The sequence below is a fragment of the Desmodus rotundus genome, chromosome 4 (assembly GCF_022682495.2).
Source record: "Desmodus rotundus isolate HL8 chromosome 4, HLdesRot8A.1, whole genome shotgun sequence".
Classification (NCBI taxonomy): domain Eukaryota; kingdom Metazoa; phylum Chordata; class Mammalia; order Chiroptera; family Phyllostomidae; genus Desmodus; species Desmodus rotundus.
In genome coordinates this window covers 47,160,918-47,183,946 of record NC_071390.1, presented here as the reverse complement: position 1 = coordinate 47,183,946, position 23,029 = coordinate 47,160,918, and the positions used below count along the sequence as shown (strand labels likewise).

General features: G+C 40.2%; 1 pseudogene; it reads right to left on the bottom strand.

Moving 5' to 3' along the window:
* Nucleotides 1-19,951: 19,951 nt before the first annotated feature.
* On the bottom strand, nucleotides 19,952-21,033 carry LOC112305522 (ras-related protein Rab-7a pseudogene; annotated as a pseudogene).
* Between the last annotated feature and the right edge of the window lie 1,996 nt (nucleotides 21,034-23,029).

Genomic DNA, 23,029 nt, shown 5'->3' with positions numbered 1-23,029 from the left:
TGTTTTCCACAGTGGCCTCACCAGTCTGCATTCCCACCAACAGTGCACTAGGGTTCCCTTTTCTCCGCATCCTCTCCAACATTTGTTTGTGGATTTGTTTATGTTGGCCATTCTGACTGGTGTGAGATGATACCTCATTGTGGTTTTAATTTGCATCTCTCTGATGGCTAGTGATGCTGAGCATCTTTTCATATGTCTCTGGGCCTTCTGTATGTCTTCCTTGGAGAAGTGTCTGTTCAAGTCCTTTGCCCATTTTTTAATTGGGTTGTTTGTCTTCCTGGAGTGGAGTCGTGTGAGTTCTTTATATATTTTGGAGATCAGGCCCTTGTCTGAGGTATCATTGGCAAATATGCTTTCCCATATTGTTGGTTCTCTTTGTAATTTGGTGCTGTTTTCTTTAGCCATGCAGAAGCTTTTTATTTTGATGAGGTCCCATTTGTTTATTCTTTCCTTTATATCCCTTGCTTTAGGGGATGTGTCTGTGAGGATGTTGCTGCGTGGAATGTCTGAGATTTTCCTGCCAATGTTTTCCTCAAGGACTTTTATGGTGTTACGGCTTATATTTAAGTCTTTTATCCATCTTGAGTTTATTTTCGTGTATGGCGTAAGTTGGTGATCGAGTTTCATTTTTTTGCACGTAGCTGTCCAGATCTCCCAACACCATCTGTTGAAGAGACTGTTTTTGCTCCATTTTATGCTCCTGCCTCCTTTGTCAAATATTAATTGATCGTATAGATTTGAGTTTATTTCTGGGCTCTCTATTCTGTTCCATTGGTCTATGAGCCTGTTTTTATGCCAGTACCAGGCTGTTTTGATTACCGTTGCCTTGTAATACAGTTTGATATCAGGTATTGTGATACCTCCTGCTTTGTCCTTCTTTCTCAAAATTGCTGCTGCTATTCGAGGTCGTTTATGGTTCCATATGAATTTCTGCAATGTTTGTTCTATATCTGTGAAATATGTCATGGGTACTCTAATAGGGATTGCATTGAATCTATAAATTGCTTTGGGTAGTATGGCCATTTTGATGATGTTAATTCTTCCAATCCATGAACATGGTACATGCTTCCATTTGTTTGTATCTTCCTTAATTTCTTTCTTCAGTGTTGTGTAGTTTTCTGAGTACAGGTCTTTTACCTCCTTGGTTAGGTTTATTCCTAGGTACTTTATTTTTCTTGTTGCTATATCGAATGGGATTTTTTTCCTGATTTGTGTTTCTGCAGTTTCGTTGTTGGTGTACAGGAATGCCTTTGATTTCTGGGTATTGACTCTGTATCCAGCTATTTTGCCAAATTCATTTATTAGGTCGAGTAGTTTTTGAGTGGAGTCTATAGGGTTTTCCATGTACACTATCATGTCGTCTGCAAACAGTGACAGTTTCATTTCCTCCTTTCCAATTTGGATGCCTTTTATTGCTTTTTCTTGTCTGATTGCTGTGGCTAGGACTTCCAATACTATGTTGAATAGGAGTGGTGAGAGAGGGCATCCTTGTCTTGTTCCTGATCTTAGTGGGAAAGCTCTAAGTTTTTGTCCATTGAATGTGATGCTGGCTGTAGGTCTCTCATATATGGCCTTAATTATGTTGAGGACTGCTCCCTTTATTCCCACTTGGCTGAGTGTTTTTATCAGAAATGGGTGCTGTATCTTATCGAATGCTTTTTCCGCATCTATTGATATGATCATGTGATTTTTGTCTTTGCTGTTGTTGATGTGATGTATTATGTTTATTGATTTGCGAATATTGTACCATCCTTGCATCCCTGGGATGAATCCCACTTGGTCATGGTGGATGATCTTTTTAATATATTGCTGGATGCGGTTTGCTAATATTTTGTTGAGAATTTTAGCGTCTATGTTCATCAGCGATATTGGCCTGAAGTTTTCTTTCTTCGTTGTGTCTTTATCTGGTTTTGGGATTAGGATGATGTTGGCTTCATAAAAAGAGTTTGGGAGTCTTCCATCAGTTTGGATTTTTTCAAATAGTCTGTGAAGGATAGGGGTTAGTTCTTCCTTAAATGCTTTGTAGAAATCTCCTGTGAAACCATCTGGTCCAGGGCTTTTGTGTGATGGGAGTTTCTTGATGACTGCTTCAATTTCCTTTGCTGATATTGGTCTGTTCAGGTTTTCTGCTTCTTCTTCAGTCAGTTTTGGAAGATTATATTTTTCTAGAAATGTGTCCATTTCATCTAGGTTTTCAAATTTCTTAGCATATAGGTCTTCATAGTAATTTCTTACGATCCTTTGTATTTCTATGGTATCAGTTGTAATCTCTCCTCTTTCATTTCTAATTCTGTTTATTTGGATCCTCTCTCTTTTCTTCTTGATAAGCCTACTTAAAGGCTTGTCGATTTTGTTTATCTTTTCAAAGAACCAGCTTCTGGATTCATTGATCCTTACAATTGTGCTTTTAGTCTCTATGTCATTTAGTTCTGCTCTGATCTTGGTTATTTCCTTCCTTCTGCTTGCTCTGGGCTGTCTTTGTTGTTGTTCCTCCAGTTCTTGTAGGCGTAGGGTTAGGTTGTTTGTGTGAACTGTTTCTAACTTCTTAAGGTAGGCCTGTATTGCTATGAACTTCCCTCTCAGGACTGCCTTAGCTGTGTCCCATAGGTTTTGGGTTGTTGTGAGTTCGTTTTCATTTGTTTCCAGGAAGTTTTTGATTTCTTCCCTAATCTCGTTCTTGACCCATTCATTGTTTAATAGCATGCTATTCAGTCTCCATGATTTTGAGTGTTTTGGGTTTTTACCCTTGGGGTTGGTTTCTAGTTTCAGACCCTTGTGGTCAGAGAAGATGCTTGATATGATTTCAATTTTCTTGAATTTGTTGAGGCTTGTTTTGTGTCCTATCATGTGGTCTATCTTTGAAAAAGATCCATGGACACTTGAAAAGAATGTGTATTTTGCTTCTTTGGGATGAAAAGCTCTGTATATATCAGTTAAGTCCATTTCCTCTAGGGTATTGTTAAGTGACACAATATCTTTGTTAATCTTTTGTTTGGAAGACCTGTCCATTTTTGATAGTGGGGTGTTAAAATCCCCTACTATAATTGTGTTGCTGTCAATATCTTTCTTGAAATCCTCCAAGATTTTCTTTATGTATTTGGGTGCTCCTATGTTGGGTGCATATATATTTATAATGTTTATGTCTTCTTGGTGGATTCTTCCTTTGAGTATTATGAAGTGACCTTCTGGGTCTCTCTTTATGGCCCTTCTTTGGAAGTCTATTTTGTCTGATATGAGTATTGCTACCCCTGCTTTTTTTTCCTGTCCGTTTGCTTGGAAAATTTGTTTCCAGCCCTTCACTTTCAGTCTGTGTAAGTCTTTTGTCCTGAGATGGGTTTCTTGTAGGCAGCATATGTGTGGGTCATGTTTTCTTATCCATTCAGCTGTTCTATGTCTTTTGATTGGAGCATTTAATCCATTTACATTTAAGGTTATTATCGATAGGTAGTTATTCATTGCCATTATTTCCTACCTGTGTTCCTCTGTCTTTCTCTTTTCCTTCCTTTCCTTAAAGCAGTCCCTTTAGCATCTCTTGCAGAGCTGGTTTGGTGGAGCTGTATTCTTTTAGACTTCTTTTGTCTGGGAAGCTCTTTATTTGGTCTTCTATCTTGATTGAGAGCCTTGCTGGGTAAAGTAGTCTTGGTTGCAGGCCTCTGGTTCTCATTACTTGGAATATTTTTTGCCATTCTCTTCTGGCTTGGAGCGTTTCCATTGAGAAGTCAGTTGCTAACCTTATTGGGGCTCCCTTGTATGTTACTTCCTTTTTCTCCCTTGCTGCCTTTAAGATCCTCTCTTTGTCTTGGAAATTTGCCATTTTAATTATGATGTGTCTTGCAGTGGGTCTCTTTGGGTTCCTCTTGTTTGGGACTCTCTGTGATTCCTGGATTTGGGTGACTTTTTCTCTCCTCAGATTAGGGAAATTTTCCATCATTACTTTTTCAAACAGGTTTTCTATCCCTTGCTCTTCTTCTTCTCCTTCTGGTATTCCTATTATACGGATATTGTTACGTTTCATGTTGTCCTGCATTTCCCTTATTGCCTCTTCATTCTTTCTGAGCCTCTTTTCCTTTTCTTGCTCCTTCTGGGTGTTTTTTTCTACTTTATCCTCCAGCTCGCTGATCCGATCCTCTGCTTCATCAAGTCTGCTTTTAATTCCTTCTACTGTGTTCTTCAATTCAGAAATTGTATTCTTCATTTCCTCTTGGCTCTTGTTGATATTTTCTATTTCCTTTTTCATGTTGATATAGTTTGCAGTGAGTTCATTGTAGTTTCCTTGTAGTTTCTGGTAGTTCTCTTTGAGCTCAGAGAGCTCAGTGAGCTTCCTGATGACCATTGCTTTGAACTCAGTATCTGATAGTTGACTTGCCTCTTTTTCGGTTAGCATTCTTTCTGAGACTTCCTCCTTTCCTTTCATTTGGGAATTGTTTCTTTGTCTTCCCATTGTTTGTGAGGCTCTTCTTGTTGGCCTCTGCTTCTTAAATTGCTTTGTTCTGAATCCCTGGGTTTATGATATGAACTTCTATGGTAGAATGCCAATGGGATTCGGTGGTGCTGTCTCCTTACTCTCCTGTGCTCACTGGTCTTGAGCTGACGTTTATGTGTTTAACACGGTCTAACTCTAGTCTTTTCAGCACTCCAGGTTTTGTTGTCGCACCTGTGGGAAAAATAGAAAGGGGGGGAGAAAGAAAAGGAAAAAACAAACAAACAAACAAACAAACAAAAAAAACCAAAGATGGGAAGGAGGGAAAAAGGAAATAGGAAAGGAGGAAAGGGAGGAAGGAGGGAAGAAGGATTAAAGAAAGATCGGAGGCAAGATAAGAAGGAATTTTAACAAAAATTAAAACATAGAAATAGATACAAGAAGGCAGGAAGATGACATAAAAATGGTAAAGGATGGGAGGAAGAAGGAATGAAAGAAAAAAAAAGAGAGAGAGAGGAAGAAGGAGTTCAGGTGGAAAGGAAAAGGGAAAAAAAAAAAAAAAAAAAAAAAGGGGGAAAAAAAAAATTTTCTGTTGGCTTTAAATCGTTCAGGTTATTTCTGCTGTTGTCCTGTCTGTGCAACGGGAGGGGGTGGTTGGAAGGATTGGTTTTACTTTTCTTCCTTCCTGGGTCACACTCTTCACTGTTTTGTAGGTGTGGTCCCTGGCAGGCAATCAGGCCGTTGATCAGCCAATCCAGCAGCTTTGTTCTTGGGACTCTCGAGTAGCCGCTCCAGCCGCTTTGGCTCCGGACGCGTGCGCGCGCAGCAGGGGAATCCAGCCGCTTCGGGTTTGTGACGTTATTTGGGCTCTGAGCGCGCAGCCGGCCGACCAATCGAGCCGCCCAGGCTAGGGAGGCTGGCGCGCTGCAAGCTGCTGGTTCAGCCGCCTTGGTGTTACGACTCTCGCCAGCCCCTTTGTGCTTGGGAAGTGCGCATCCAGCCGGCCCTACGCTTGGTGAGCGCGCAGCCCGCCGCCGAGCCAGAGGCTCTACGCTTGGGAGCCCGATCCAGCCGCCCGGGGCTTGAGACTCTCGGGTGGGCGGGGCCGCCCTGGGACCGAATCACGCGGTCCTCGGTTCCGAGGTTTTGGGTCTGTGGGTGGAGCAGCTAGTCTCTGCTCCAAAAGATCTCGGAGGTTTCAGGTGTGGGCGCCCCTCCGGGGTTTCACGTATGGGCCCCGTTCGCTAATCTGCGCGCGCGCTACCGCGCGCAACCGGACCTCAGGTGAGCGCCGGTGCTGCTTATCCCGCGTTCCCCGTTCGCAGTCCAGGGGCGGAGGGGGGAGGGGCGCCAGGGGCCTCGGCCACCACCGAGAGTTCTCTAACTAGCCCCTGAGTGTCTCTATTTTCTTTTTCTTTTTGAGAAATTCCTCCTTTTCAAGCCCCCCTGGTCCAATCAAGCACCTGGCTGCTCACAGCGCAGCCTGGCCCTCTCCCAGGACTCCTGCAGCAGCCCCTGCGCCAGGGCTGGCGCCTCTGCAGCCCTTGTACCGCGCGGTCCCGGGTCCCGGGGACCTTATTGTCCTTGAGCACTCTTCTTACCGTCAGATCTTTCAATGTCCTCTATCTTTGGTCTCTAATCTTCGTATATGCTGGAGTACTGTTGGCTGTTCGCTCTGCTCCTCAGATCAGCTAGGTATTTCCCTGGCGCTGAGTGGAAGTGGATTCAGCTCCCACCTATGTTGCCGCCATCTTCCGTGACTGGATATCTAGTCTTTAAGATGAAACCTACCCATGAAATGGGCAAGGACAATCATCCTGAACAGAAATGAATACTAAAGGATTGTGGGACCTGAGCAATGGAGCTGTCTGATGCATTTCTCATTCAAGGTGAAGCTGCCGGTATTAACCCCTGCAGTGTTTATTATCAGAAATGGTTGTAAAATTTAGTTTAGAATAAGAGTTGTGGATAAATTTGCCCTTAATACAAAGCATTCTTCACAAAATCTATTCCCTTAAGGTCATCAGGGCCACTGTCCTGAAGGAGAAAATGACGTGGTGGGTAGTCAGAAGGGGAACTTGAAATGACTTTCCTGCAGTTTGTCCAGTGGGTGACTAGGATCCGCATTCCCAGAGGGAGAGGCAGCAAGGAGCAGAAATCGAGGAGCAGGCTCACTAACACCAAATAAAATGGCAAAGGAGATTATAGAAACTGAATCCCTCATCCTCTCAGGTGGAGATTTACCTTTAAGTACCTTTGACCATAGGATCTGAGAACGCACTTTGATGACTAGACACATCTGTGTGTAATCAGAAGATCGTAATTCCTGTTGGTCAGCCTTTCAAGTGAAGGAGGAAGGGGCAAAGAGGCCCCCAGACGTGCCTGGAGAAGGATGATGGATTGGAGTTTAGATTAGAGGTTACTGATAGCCTTTTGACGGGAAACTTTTCCAGTATGAAAGCATTCAAAGAAAAAGTTAAACAATAAAAATGTGTGTGAAGCTTTATTCTTTTAAATTACAAATGTCTATAGCAATGGCATATATACTAAAAAGTGTCTGAAAAAAGACATAGGACATCCACAGGAGATTATGGGACATCAGGTTCATTTTAAAGATACACACACATTTAAAATATATATAAAGATATAAAAATAAATGGAACACATAAATACATTAAAGTTTTATAAAATGCATAAACATTTATAGAGTAACTATAAGTACATACAATGTTTATTTACTAATAGAAGTAAACTTTTCAGAGTAAATTCATATAATACACATATAAATGAATAAATTCTATAAAATTTGAAATTTATATGACTATTTTAAAAAGCAGCATGTGATAAATCCTCTGAGTTTTTCCTTTGCAGTTGTACATGTTAATATTGCATTGCTCCTGTGTGAGGTAACCCGGCACTTGTTCTTTTCTCACGTGGACCTGGACTACTTGCTGCCAACCGGCAGCGAGAGGGCCTGACTCGGATCAGTCAAAGAACACAGGATCTCTACCTGCTGGGAATCCTCTTCTTTGCAGCAGGTAGGTCACGCTGCACCTCCTCCAGCAAACATTACAAACACAGTAAGGGATGGTTTCGGAGGGCAAAAGAACACAGAAATAATTAGATTGTTAGTTTGTGCCACTATTTTTTTTGCCTTCTCTTGGAAGGAAATAAAAGCACCCATTTTCTCACAAGTATGCAGAATGCCTCTTCCTTTGTAATTCTAAGATAACATTTATATCAAATTAGATCCCTTTATTAGAATTTTGTGGCATTGAATTATTTCCCATTTATAATAATAAACTCATCATTTTCAAATTCTATCTTCAGAAAAAAAGAAAACAATGTTAAGTATAAACAAATACTTACTAAAGAATTCCAATATTACCTTTAAGTTTCATTTTCTTTGTATATGTTGAGTCTGTTTACATTTAATCTCTCTGATAACACTACAGTAAGTTAGTCAAATACATAATTACTTTACAAGAGCTATTTCAAGGCTTAAATCAACATTGCCGATTCTCGCACCCCTGGGAGAGTGTTCTTGGTATTCCCAGCGTCTTTTCCTCATCCATATTCATTATGGCGGCAGTCCAAGAAGTGTGTCCTGCAACTTAGAGATTTATTCCATACAACCATTTTTAACTCAGCAAGCAGCCCTACTTTCTGCAGCTTTTTTTTTTTTTTGCCTTTCTCGTGTTTTTTTTTAATGTATTTTATTGATTGTGCTATTACCATTGTCCCATTTTCCCCCTTCATTCCCCTCCACCCTGTACACCCCCTTCCACCCGCATTCCCTCCCTTTAGTTTATGTCCATGGGTCATACGTATAAGTTCTTTGGCTTCTACATTTCCTATACTATTCTTAACCTCTCTGTCTATTTTCTACCTACCATTTATGCTACTTATTCTCTGTACCTTTTCCCCCTCTTTCCCTCCCACTCCCCCACTGGTAACCCTCCATGTGATCTCCATTTCTGTGATTATGTTCCTGTTCTAGTTGTTTGCTTAGTTTTCTTTCTTTTCTTTTTTTTTAGGTTCAGTCGTTAATAGCTGTGAATTTGTTGTCATTTTGCTGTTCATATTTTTGATCTTCTTTTTCTTAGATAAGTCCCTTTAGCCTTTCATATAATAAGGGCTGGGTGGTGATGAACTCCTTTAACTTGACCTTATCTGGGAAGCACTTTATCTGCCCTTCCATTCTAAGTGAAAGCTTTGCTGGATAGAGTAATCTTGGATGTAAGTCCTTGCCTTTCATGACTTCGAATACTTCTTTCCACCCCTTCTTGCCTGCAAGGTCTTTTTTGAGAAATCAGCTGATAGTCTAATGGGAACTTCTCTGTAGGTAACTGTCTCCTTTTCTCTTGCTGATTTTAAGATTTTCTCCTTGTCTTTAATCTTGACTAATGTAATTATTATGTGTCTTGGTGTGTTCCTCTTTGGGTCCAACTTCTTTGGGAGACTCTGAGCTTCCTGGAGTTCCTGGAAGAAGTCTATTTCCTTTGCCAGATTGGGGAAGTTTTCCTTCATTATTTTTTCAAATAAGCTTTCAATTTCTTGGTCTTCCTCTTCTCTTTCTGGCCCCCCTATGATTGGGATGTTGGAATGTTTAAAGATGTCCTGGAGGTGCCTATGCCTCTGCTCATGTTTTTGATTTCTTGTTTCTTCATTCTGTTCTGGTTGAATGTTTCTTTCTTCCTTCTGCTCCAAACTGTTGATTTGAGTCCTGGTTTCCTTCCTGTCACTGTTGGTTCCCTGTAAATTTTTCTTTATTTCACATAATGCAACCTTCATTTCTGCCTGGGTCCTTTTTATGATGTTGAAGTACCCAGTGAATTCCTGGAGCATCCTGATAACCAGTGTTTGGAACTGCATATTTGATAAGTTGGCTATCTCTTCATTGCTTAGTTGTATTTTTTCTAGAGCTTTGAACTGTTCTTTCTTTTGGGCCTTTTTTTTTTTTTTTTTTTGTCTCAGCATACCTGTTAGGTAGTAAGGGGGGAGCCTTAGGTGTTCACCAGGGTGGGACAACCCACATTGCTGTGTTCTGATGCTGCATGTGGGGGAGAGGTCTGAGAGGGAACAGTGCCACTTGCTCTACTCTCTGCCGGTTTTCAGTCACTCCCTCCACTACCCACAATCAAATCAGGCCCTTCTGGTGCTGATTCCTGGGTGGGTGGGTTTGTGTATGTTCTAGGACCCTGTGGGTCTCTGCAACAAACTCTCCTGTGAGGCTGGGAGTTTCTCCCGCTGCCGCCTTAACCCTCACAGGTGTTTTTAGTCAGAGGCTTTGAGGCTTTAATTACCCGCGCTGGAACTCTGGGTTGTGCAGTCTGTCTCGCTCCCCAGTTATTCCTCCCAGTTTATCTGCGCATGAATGTGAGACCGCCTTGTCTGCAAGTTGCTGCCTCACCCAGTCTGCCAGCCAGCGCCTTGCTGTGAGTCCTCTCCGCCCAGCTGCCCGTCTCCGCCCCTTCTGGTCTGGATGAATGTTTCTTCTTTAACTCCTTGGTTGTTGGACTTCCATACAGTTTGACTTTCTGTCAGTTCTGGTTGTTTTTTGTTTTTAAATTTGTTGTTGTCCTTCTTTTGGTTGTGCGAGGAGGCACAGTGTGTCTACCTACGCCTCCATCTTGGTCAGAAGTCTTCTGCAACAATTAGCTTTTAAGACTAATGGCTAAGTTGTTACAAAAATTGAAATAGTTATTTTTTTTCACTAGCTGTCAGGTTTTCAAAAGTAATTTCTTAATTTTTAATATAATCCACACTAGGAACAAGCACTTACTCAGTACTCACCTTGTCCAGCTGGGCATTTTACGTAATATCCTCCTTGTCTGGATAGTTAGAACCGAGGTTCTAAAATGTTAAGTAGCTCACTGGAAGTTCTTAGGTTCTAAGGGTCAGTTTCCCTCGTTGTATTTTTGACCCCCAAAGCTCCCTAAACACCAGTGCACTGTATGGGCAAAGAGGGGTAGAGAAAAAAATGCCATATAACCAGCAATGTGATGCTCCATTCTCTGTACTTCTCTCCGACAAGACCCAAACTCTGAAATAGTGAATGAGGATAAAAACAGAACTCTTTTTTCCCCATCTGTCACGGGCAATGTCCCCTGGCAGCAGATCTCATTTTTATCCTTGCTTCACACACTAGTGGGTCTCTATCTCTTACCGAGCACTTTGAGCAAATGTCTTCTGCCAAAGGATCACCTTGAACTCATTTGAGACCTCTTTGGCTGGCTCCAGATCCAAGAGTGAATAGATAAATTGTGCACTGGACGTGGCATTTTGTCACTTCTTTAAGATAGCTTCTTTTTTTTTTTTTTTATTTTTTATTATTATTTTTTTATTTTTTAATTATATTTTATTGATTATGCTATTACAGTTGTCCTGATTTTTCCCACTTTGCTCCACTCCACCCAGCATCCCCCACTCCCTCAGACAATCACCACATCATTGTTCATGAATATGGGTCATGCATATATGTTCTTTGGCTACTCCATCTCCTATGCTGTACTTAACATCCCCATGGCTATTCTTTTTTTTTTTTTTTTTTTAAATATATTTATTGATTATGCTATTACAGTTGTCCCATTCCCTCCCACTCCACTCCATCCTGCCCACCCCCCTCCCTCCCACATTCCCCCCCCCCCATAGTTCATGTCCAGGGGTCATACTCATAAGTTCTTTGGCTTCTACATTTCCTACACTATTTTTACCCTCCCCTTGTCTATTTTCCACCTATCATCTATGCTACTTATTCTCTATACCTTTACCCCCCTCTCCCCCTCCCACTCCCTTATTGACAACCCTCATGTTCTAGTTGTTTGCCTAGTTTGCTCTCATTTTTGTTTTATGTGTGGTCATTAATAACTGTGAGTTTGCTGTCATTTTTACTGTTCCTATTTTTGATCTTCTTTTTCTTAGGTAACTCCCTTTAACATTTCATATAATAAGGGTTTGGTGATGATGAGCTTCTTTAACTTGACCTTATCTGAGAAGCACTTTATCTTCCCTTCCATTCTAAGTGATAGCTTTGCTGGATACAGTAATCTTGAATGTAGGTCCTTGCATTTAATCTTGGGTAATGTAATTATGATGTGCCTTGGTGTGTTCCTCCTTGGGTCCAGCTTCTTTGGGGCTCTCTGAGCTTCCTGGACTTCCCAGAAGTCTATTTCCTTTGCCAGATTAGGGAAGTTCTCCTGCATTATTTGTTCAAATAAGTTTTCAATTTTTTGTTCTTCCTCTTCTCCTTCTGGCACCCCTATAATTCGGATGTTGGAATGTTTCAAGGTGTCCTGGAGGTTCCTACGCCTCTCCTCATTTTTCCAAGTTCCTGTTTCTTCATTCTTTTCTGGTTGGGTGTTTGTTTCTTCCTTCTGGTCCACACCATTGGTTTGAGTCCCAGTTTCCTTCTCATCACTATTGGTTCCCTGTACATTTTCCATTGTTTCTCTTAGCATAGGCTTCATTTTTTCATCTGTTTTTCGAATAGATTCAACCAAGTCTGTGAGCATATTGATAACCAGTGCTTTGAACTGTGCATCCGATAGGTTGGCTATCTCTTCGTCGCTTAGTTGTATTTTTTCTGGAGCTTTGAAGTGTTCTGTCATTTGGGCCATTTTGTTTGTTTGTTTGTTTGTCTTGGCGCGTCTGTTACTTTAAGGGGCGGAGCCTTAGGTATTCACCGGGGCGGGGTAACGCTGGTCGCTGTCCTGTGACGCTGTACGTGGGGGAGGGGCCGAGTGGGAGCAATGGCGCCCGCCTCACTCTCCTCCGGATTTTAATCGTTCACTCTGATACCCACAATCAAACTGGGCCCCTCTGGTGCTGGTTCCCGAGTGGGTGGGCCTGTGCACACTCTAGGCCCCTGTGGGTCTCTCCAACAACCTCTCCTGTGAGGCTGGGAGTCTCTCCTGCTGCCGCCCCAACCCCCAGGGGCGCTTTCAATCAGAGGTTTGAGGCTTTATTTCCCCGAGCTGGAGCCCTGGGTTGGGAGGTCTGCTTCGCTCCTCTCCGTTCGTCCAGTTTATCTGTGGGTGAATGTGGTGCCCACAGATAGAGGGTGCTACCCGCTGGGTTTATGTTCTCCGCCACTCTGAGTCCGGCCCTCTGGGTTTATCTGTGCAAATGTGGGACCGCAGGGTCTGCTAGTGCTCGGACTGCCTGCGCCATTTGTCCCACACTCCACCAGTCTCAGTCCTGCCACAGCCACGCGAGTCCTCTCCACCCCGGTGCCCGTCTCCGCCCCTCCTACCAGTCTGGATGAATGTCCATTTTCTATTTCCTTGGTGTCGGTGCCCCCCGCTGCTCGATTCTCTGTCAGTTCTGGTTGTGCGAGGAGGCGAGGAGGCGCAGTGTGTCCACCTACGCCGCCATCTTGGTTCTCTCCTTAAGATAGCTTCTTAAAAAAAAATAAGGCATCAGGTGGGTGCTTGAGTAATTGTTTTCCTAAATTCAGTGATAAGAATCTCCTCTGAACCACCACATAATGCAATAGATTGTGAAAGCAATGAATCGTCACCATCCTCACTCTTCCTCTTCACATTATTTTGTCAATAATTACTTCCATCAAAAATGTCTGTTCCATGTGCGGTACTAAGCTTACATATTTTTATATATTAACTCACTTTACCTTCACAACAAACAATAAGTAGGTCCCATTATCTCCATTTTTACTGATAAGGACACACACCTAGGAAGTGGTGGAATCTCTAGTTGAATGTGTCTCCCTCTAAATCTGACCTGTGCTTTGTTGTTGCTCCTGCTTCCTCCATGAAAGTTTCATGCTTCCATCCCCATTTCTGACTGGCTGGGTTGTAGGAGAGCCCATAAGGGAAGAAGTGTGACTGGATCATATCAATAGCTTTCCAGAGAGGTGGCAACTCATTCCTAACTGAATAACTTTGGAAGTCAGTCATTATAGCATGTGGCTATTTGAAGGTATTTTTCTCAGATCAAGACACCCTAAGGACTCCCCCGAAAATTGTAATGAAATTGCTCTTTATTTTACTTAATACTGTTAAGACAGGTATGCACATAATATTGAAGCATTTTGGAAGGTTGAGAATTGCTGTTTGAACAAGCAACGTTTGAGAAACATAGAGTAGTAACAGGAAAATGTGTGCCTCCACTACATCATTTGAGATATAACTAAATTTGATGGTTAGGTTAATACACATTTTGTTTTGTGGTTCAACAAGAAAAATGTGTATTATTTGAGAGCTAAGATTTTTGTCTATTGGCATTTGTGAAGACTTAAAAATATTTTGCCAGATGAAGTCACAGATTTAAAAAAAAATCAGTTTTAGCTTTTTGGGGGGATTTAGGTTGAAATAAGAAGCCAATTAAGAAGGAAGTTACTTGTGAAACTCCCCAGTCATGAAGTAAGTATTAATCCTAAAACCAGTAATCACTCCAGGAAGTGGTTAGGCCTGTGGTCCTGGGAAAAGCACAGGAGACAGTGTGGAATTGGGGAAAGTACAGTGAAAGAGGAAACAGCACTTGCTTTGCCAGGAACTATTTGTGTGACCTTGAACAGGTCACTTTACCAGCCTCAGGCTCACCTTCCTCATCTGCAAAGTAAGTGTGTTTGATTGAGACAGTTTCTAAAGTCCTGCTGAGTTACATATGCTGTAATTTGAAGTGTACACAGAGGTAAGCATGATATATATATATATATAAATGAAAAGGTAGTATTTACCCAAATTACATTGCTTTACTGGTGTGTAAGAGAGATATTAGAATATAAAGACTTTATAATTCTAGGCAAGTGATTTACATTTTTCTAATTTTACTGTAACTCGAATAGGTAAACCTAATGGGCTGAATGGTGTCCCTTCCAAAATTCAGAAGTGGAAACCCTCACCCTTAATACCTCAAATGTGACTGTTTTTGGAGATAAGGCCTTTAAAGAGGTAATTAAGGAAAAATGAAGTCATACGGGTGAGCTGTAATCTAATACTATGGTGTCCTTATAAGAAGAGGTTAGGACAGAGACAACACAGACCACGTGAGGACACAGTGAGAGGGTGGCCCTCTGCAAGCCAAGGAGAGAGGTCTTAGTCAAAACCAAACCTGCTCACACTGGGTGTTCTACTCTCCAGCATTGTGAAAAATAGAATTTTGTTGTAAAAGCCCCCATTCAGCCTGTTATTTTGTTACGGCAGCCATAGCAAACTAATACAGTAAATATTCTTATTCTCACTTTTTGGTTGAGGAAACATGAGTCACGGAGGTTAGGTAGCAGATCAAAGATCATGCGGTTGATAAGTAGCAGAACGGGGAAATAGAATAAACAATTTTCTGCCCAAGCACTTTCCATGTTGCCACGCAGTTTCCTTGTTAAGCAGAAAACGTGACCTTCCACTTTCGTGGGCTGTAGAGATATCACATGCTGTCTTGTCTGTAGGAGCAATTGCATACATATAATTTACAAAGATTTTCCAAGCAGGACACTTTTATGAAGAAGCATAGCCTATTGCTCAGACCTTGAGTTCTTCAGCAAGTAACTGCTGGGAAAGTTATTTAAATTTTCTGTGCTTTTTAACCCTTCATATGATGGGTGGAAATAAAAATATGAACCTCATAAGTTTGTGAAAGGCTTAAATGGGATGTTGCATATTCAGTATTTAGCATAAGTTTTGGTATACTTTTAGAACTCAATACATGGTAGCTATCATATTCATATTTACATGATGATTATTATTTATTAGAGCAGATCATGAAAGTACAAGTTTATAGTAAGGGACAATGATCATCTGAACACTGATACACCATTGGAAATGAGGAGAGAGATGAGAAACATCACTTAGGTTAATTAAATATGAATGAAAATATGGGAGAGGAAGAGAAAATGTTTACTTGGTTTGCTTAAAAAAATGATGTGTAACCTAGAAAACTAGAAATACTTAAGAGGCGTTAAAAGCCCAAAGGGAGTGTTTTGTTATTTTATCTTCAAATGAGTTTGTATCGATAGGTTCAGATGAATCTTATTCCAGGTTAATTGTACAAGCCATCAACCTTCAAGGAAATACCCAAGGGACATACCTCCTTATCTCCGTGTAACATGTTAGCTTTACAAGTAGCATGCTGGGCAAGTGCAGCAGAGGCTCCAGTATTCCAGAGCTTCTCACACTGCCAATCCAAGAGTTGTCTTTTTGGTCATCATTTGTTAATTGAGATATTGGCAAGTATGCTTAGAAGAGGAAAAAAATCTGTGAATGTGTCTGAAAGCGAGGCCATATGAATAATATTTAGGAGAACTAAAACATAGAAAAGATATCGGGAAGCAGTGTTTCACAGATATGAAATACTAAGATAACTTTAATCTGAGTAGCTCCACTGAGTAGAATAAAATTGATACACAAAATTACAGGGAAGCAGATTTCATTGATTCTTTGAAACAAGTTTAGCTGAGTGAAAAATAAATGGCCGCCAAATGTGTGGCACTGAACTGCCTTTTCCTGGAGATGTGTGAACAAAGCTTGTAAGGGAATGCTAGAGGGGATGTCTGCAATGATAAATCATCAGGCAAGATGAACATAGAAATGTTTATGTGGCACAGAAACCAGTTTGGAGACTACTGTATTAATCAAGATGAGAGATGAGGCTGGTCTGAAGGGGACAGTAGCAGATGGAATAGAGAGAAGTGGACTAGCAGTTAGCATGATGGTTAAATGCTGCAGGAAAAGGCAAAACATGTACGAGATTAATGAGAGCCTGCTGTAGACAGAGTTCAACTAGCTTTGAATTAGGACTCCCATTCTTTTTCCTTTGTAGTCTAGTGGACATCAGCTGTGCTTTAAGGGACTGCTTAGTTGCCCACATATCTTGGATTTTTTGTTCATCTTTGGTTAGATGTAGAATTGTTTTATTGGGACTCAGCTTTGAAGACATTAGAAAATGTGAATGTTAGAAGATGTGAATATCAAGCAACACAGAGAGAGATAAATAATAAAGTGTTTACTCACACAAAATTCCTTAAATTATTTCACTCATCCCTGTTCCAAATAACAGAAGTTACCAAAACCAACAACATGAACAGTAACACATGTAAAAACAAATAAAATAATAAATACATGTTTACAAACTCCATGCCCAGATCACAAGGTCAAGCATACTTTTTATTCATTTTCTAAAATCAAAGAAAATAAATAAATATCTTTACACTGAAGGTCCATAAGGAAAAAATGCTGTAAATCAGCACAAGATCAGAAAAATAAATGGGGGAAAGTTTGAATAATATAGCCTTTCAATAGCAAGTAGGTGGAAACTCAAAAGGGAATTAGAATGTGGTAAGAAAAAATTACTTGGAATTTCATAACAATTATTAAGAATTTGCTCTTTTAATTTTCATTTTAACCTGTGGGACTGTGGGGATTTTTAAACAATGAAATTGTTTAAATAAATTTGAGTTTTAATTATCATAATAAAATGTATCCCATACAAAAAGAAAACTTCTTTCCACATCACTGATTTTGGTAATAATGAAAAGAATGCAAAAACCTCACCATTTAAAATGTGATTCTTTATAGCTCACTAAACTTTTTGTGCAAATTCAATATTTGAAATATACCTAATGAGGTAGAATGCTAGGAACATTTTTTATGCATGTATTTTTCTTTGTCTACAGCACTTATATAATAAAATGTATTTCATGTATTTCAGCAGGAACTTTTCAAGAAAGCTTTAATTGTGAGTCCTGCTGATTAAATCAATGCACCAAAATTCAGGAAATCCTCTGATTTTTTTAAAAGCGTGTTATTAAACCCTGGCTGGTGTGGCTCAGTGGATTGAGTGCTGGCCTGCGAACCAAAGGGTCTGCAGTTCGATTCCCAATCAGGGCACATGCCTGGGTTGTGGGCCAGGTCCCCAGTAGGGGGGCATGTGAGAGGCAACCACATATTGATGTTTCTCTCCCTCTCTTTCTCCCTTCCTTTGCTTCTCTCTAAAAAGAAATAAATAAAATCTTTAAAAATAAAATAAAATAAGATAAAAGCATGTTATTAAGAAAACTTAAAAAACAAGACTAGTCATAGGCATGTAAAGAATTTCTTTGATCTTGCTATAATTGGGAATGTTCAAGTTTTACATCCCTTTTCTTTCTGTAGTTACGATAGGACATCACTGATGAGGCCATAGTATAATGGGACTGATCTTGTAAAAGAAATTCCCTTAATGACTTTATATAGCTTCAAATGTGAATGAACAATTTTAAAACAAATTATAAAAATATAATAGAAAAATGTATTATAGCTATGAACACAGCCGTTAATTTGAATCTGCTTCATATACCGCGTGAACGAAAAAGAGGTTTCATGTAAAGTACCCTCACAGGGTGACCTTATCACAAATTCCTGACTGGGCAGGTCATGGTGAGTAGTCACACCCTAGGCATGTAACTTCTTTAGCGAAAGGTTTTAAGCAGCCCTGGCCATTTTTCTTATTTCTCTGTCACGTTATAGAGGTCACTTGGATCCACTGACATTATTTAGTTCTAAGTAAAATGCCAGAAATGTAATGGGGTCATAGCAAGAAGGAAATCAGATGCACAGGACTTCTTCAATAAAGAAGCACATTTTTGCATGGTCCGACTAATAAAAGAATCTGGTAGGTGCCTGAAATAGCTCAGAGACCAGTTAAATTTGAGTCAAGTGCCTGGAATAAGAATACTGAGTCCAGTCAAAAAGGAGAGATTGGCACTGGGCTCATCAGAATAAGCAGACTGAGCGAGGTGCCATCTGGCTGGCAGGAGAAAGGATCCAGGCAGGGACCTCGCCCGGGACAGACAGGATGGAAGCAGGCTAAGAGAGAACTGGCACTGCGTCAGCCAAAGTGCGGTTCCTGGACTGCGCCAGCAGGGAAGGAAGTAAACCACACCACGGCTACCACTGACTTGGGGCTGAATCACATAGTGTCCAGTGGATCAAAAGACAAAATAGTTGTTTTTTAAAATTTTCTCAAATCTGACTTTTAAAAAGATTATACCAAGTATAACTAAAAAATATCACTTTGCGGCAAGATATTCCAGCCTTTTAAGAGTTTAACCTATTAAGGACTAGTTCATACTGGCTAAGAAAAGATATGACTCCCCCCGCCCCCCAAGAACACTCTGAATTTAACTCAGGAGGTAGAAACACTTCTTTGGTGTCAGGGAACTTTTTTTTGTGGGCTAATTAGGAATTGTCTGAGGTCTTCGAATACCGGAGGATGTTTCCTGGGAGATAGTTATGCTTGTAAACACATCACTACATGAAGTTGAGGGATTTAGTTGGGCAGAGCTGGGATTTGAGTGAATACATTTATCTTATAGAAGTACCATAATTTTAATATGAAATTGGAGTCCTTGACTTTGAGTTCTCTAATAGCTGAGAATGTTTTCTAATAGTAGCTACTCAGCCCAGGTAAGATATTTTACAGTTTATATTTGTAATTAGAAGGGTTTTTTTCTTTTTATTTACTTTTTATTTTATCATATTTAAAAGTGAATCAAGAACTTTGTTTTACATATATTATATGGCATTACATAAAAACACTGAAAATAGGAATATTATTGTTGATTAACTTTTTATACGTTAACTTGTATATTTACTAAGATTATTGATCTAAATGTCTACTGGTCCGCTGGTGACACTGAGATGAAAGCAGAGCAGAGCCCAATGGAGAATGGAGTTTACCCATTGTGTATAACAGCACATCTCTAGTGTTTCATAACAATGGAAACAGCAAATGTGTAGATTTTGTTACCTGCAAGTCTTTTACAGTTACAATGTCTTTTTAGTAGCTGAATCTTTACACCTACAATTACTCAGAAATGGAGATTGTTCTATTTAAAAGACCGGCATATATCAATGTGCCCCCTATATGTGGGCTTTTAAGCCATGAAGCATTTTAATGGCACCTTGGCATTTTCTAATTTTCAAAAATTTTATTTATTAATTTATTTTTAGAAAGAGAGTAAGGGAGGGAGAAAGAGAGGAAGAGACACATCAGTGTATGGTTGCCTCTTGCACGACTCCCTTCTAGGGTCCTGGCCCACAGCCCAGATATGCGCCCTGACTGGGAATCGAACTGACAATCTTTTGGTTTGCAGGCCAGCACTCAGTCCACTGAGCCACATCAGCCAGGGAGGCATTTTGTAATTTTTTTTTTACACTAATTTATACATTTTTAATTGGTTGCATATATTAACATGTACTATAAGATTCTTTTCTAAGAAGCATTACATAATAAATGGATACTGTAAAAAGATCTGATTAGTTAAAAGTAACAAGCATTAACAGATAAAACATACAAAACTCAGCCTGGTAAGACTGGGTATGAGCCTGTAATGAAGCATGGGGCACCAGCCTTCCCAAGTGATAGCCTTCACAAGAGGGGGGTGGGCATGGGGTAAAAAGATCACAAGACCCTTAAAAAATTCAGATAACTAACTAGACACAGATTAACTGTAAACAGTTGCCTCTCCCTGGTGGGCAAAAATAATAAGCTTCTGAGGCCGACTCTACACCTGAACAATTTCTACAGCTGGCCCATCCTACTGCCACATGAGGGCTGATATAGTGGGTGGGCAAACCCTGATGGAGCCATCACATTCCTGGGCTGCTGGAGTCTGTCTGCTTGTGTAAGATCTGTGTGTGGAGGGGTGAGTGTGTTTGGTGGGGTTTCTTTTGGCAGCTGGATATGAAAGATCACTTTATGTTTTGTCTGAGAGAGGAGAGGGGGGTTTGTGTTGGAAGGCCTAAGTGTGTTCTCGGTTTGTGAAGGGCTCTGTGCTCTGCTCACTGCCCATTCAGCAACTGCAGCTTTCTGCTGAGGCTTTGGCCCAGTCGTTCTTGTCCAGTTTGATGGGTTCAGGAAATTCACTGTACAGCTCCACCTCCGTTTCCTGTTTAAGTGCATTCCGTGCAATTGTCTGGAATGCCTGCTCCATGTTGATGGCCTCCTTGGCACTGGTCTCAAAGTAGGGAATGTTGTTTTTGCTGTAGCACCAGGCCTGTGCTCGTTTCGTGGCCACTTGTCTGTTTTCAAGGTCAATCTTGTTTCCCAATACCACGAAAGGGAAGTTTTCAGGATCCCGAGGACTGGCCTGGATGAGAAACTCATCTCTCCAACTCTCAAGGGTTTTGAATGTGTTGGGGGCAGTCACGTCAAATACCAGAACACAGCCGTCTGCACCTCTGTAGAAGGCCACACCAAGAGACTGGAACCGTTCCTGTCCTGCTGTGTCCCAGATCTGCATTGTAACTAGTCTGTCATCCACCATCACCTCCTTTGTCAAAAAGTCTGCTCCTATTGTGGCTTTATATTGACTACTGAATTTCTTGTTCACATACTGGTTCATGAGTGATGTCTTACCAACTCCAGAATCTCCCAGGATGATAACTTTCAGCAACACTTTCTTCCTAGAGGTCATCCTTCAAACTCAGTCGCTCTGCTGGGGCACCGGGACGGGTGCCTCACGAGGACTCCTGAGAAGAAGGAGACGCAAGTGAAGACAGGGACAGAAACCCAAGCTCCGATACCAGCGGTCTCTTTGCCGCTCTCTAGGGCTCCAACACCAAAGCGGCCGCCGCCTTGGGCTTTATGGCCAAGACCAAATTTTGTAATTTTTATTTTAAAACTGAAATGCCTAAATATGAGCACTTATTCTAATCTTAAATTTTAAATCATTCAGAACAGGAATTTTCTACTAATAATAGTTTGTTTTGTTTTTTAGTAACTTGGTCCATATATCTTCACATAATAAATTATACCTTAACGTCATTAATAATAAACTTTTTTCTTAATATTATATGTAGAAAATAATTATGCATTTATAAATTTTTTCTGAATAAGCTTTGCTTGAAACTTTGTTATGCCAATTGAAATGTTTTGCAAATAGTGTATTTGGTTAGTGAAATTTCAGTATTATCTTTATATTCTTTAAAGAAAGATTGCATTTTTTAACCCATTAAGTACTTTGTGAATCATTTTTCATAATACATAGATTTTAAATATATGTTCTATTCTAATTTATATAAAGCTTTAAAAATTTTTGGAAATATTTTATGGCACATAAAATATAAGTATGTTACTTTAACATACTTAGGGTAAAACATAAAACATAAATCTTTTAACCGATAGTTAAAGATTTAGTAAAATGCAGTAGAATTGAATATCTATGTTTAGGAGTTATTTTTCTCCAAATGCCAACAGTGAGTGAAATAATTTGCCCTTTGCTATCAGTCACAGATGCTCCTGTGTAACTGGAGATGCTGCTGAGAATATCATTCATGCCCCAGAGATTGCACTGCGAGTCTGTTTACTTCCTCACTTCTTCACACTCCCATTTATACAAGGTTTTGAATGCCTCATAAATCTTCAAGAATCTGCCCAGCAGTATTTTAAAATCATGATCCCTCATTCACAGGAAACCTAATATTTGAAGCATTCTATAATTACACTTGTAGAGACTAAGTAAAGAAGGAATGTAAATAGAGAGTGAAACAAGGATTTTTCCAAATTATTTTCTTTGATTGAATAGGATTTTAATGTTTAGAACTGCTGTAAAAAGCATTATTTGTGGCTTAAAATAGGGATTGGATTAGGAGAAAGAACATACAAGGAAGGACGGGTAGGCAATGGGTCTGAAGAGTTCGGGACGAGATTTTCCCAATGTTTCATTGTATCTGATGGTTGTAGTTTTCCCTATTGTACCCATACTCCTTTACCTGGCTGTCTTACCTTTGATATCATTTTTTTCCAGGAAGCTCTTTTTACCTTGAATACTGTATATGAAACTTTTAAGTCCCAAACACCCTGTATTTCCCCCTGCCATACAAAATGCACCCCACTTAGAATATTATATTGTAAGCGGCTATTTATTACTAGAGATCTCTTAGGGTAGGAACTATATCCTGCTAACCATTCATCCATATAACTAGGCACGATACTGATGCATTCTTAGTGTGTAATAAGTGTTTGTTGACTGACTGAACGATAAAGTTTGGCCTGAATGAACAGAATGAGTTGTGTGCATTTGAATAGATTAGACATAAAAGATAGGGGAAAGGTAATGAATTCCAGGTCAGAATTTTTAGAATAGAGTTTCTTCCTGTTTTCTGTGCTTGCATTCTGTGCTTAAAAGGATATTTAGCTAGGAAATAGGGTTTCTGAGTTCTGATCCCAGTTTTACAAATAGCTACCTTTGTGATGTTGGACAAGGTTCCTAACTACTTGAAGAATTTGTTTCTGCATTTGTGGAAAGGAGAAACAACCCCATGGTTCACAAGGTCTTGTTATTAATAAAATTATATGTTGACGTGAAAAGTTCCTTGACATCAATCATGGGGCTGAGAAATTATGGGGGAAGAGGAACTCTTACTGGGTAGGAGATGAATGTTGCCTTGTTTGGTCATGTTTCCATAACCTCAGAATCAGGAACAAAAATTAAGAGCTCTCCTGACCCTACGAACGAAATGGCTGAGGAACGTCCATATGTCCTCATGATTTCCAGAGATCCAGAAATGAAATTAAAATGTTCCTGAAACATAGACTTAGTGATGTCAGGAAAAGTTCAAATACACACTGCAGAGGTGCAGAGGTACAGAAATTACAAATTTGCTAGAT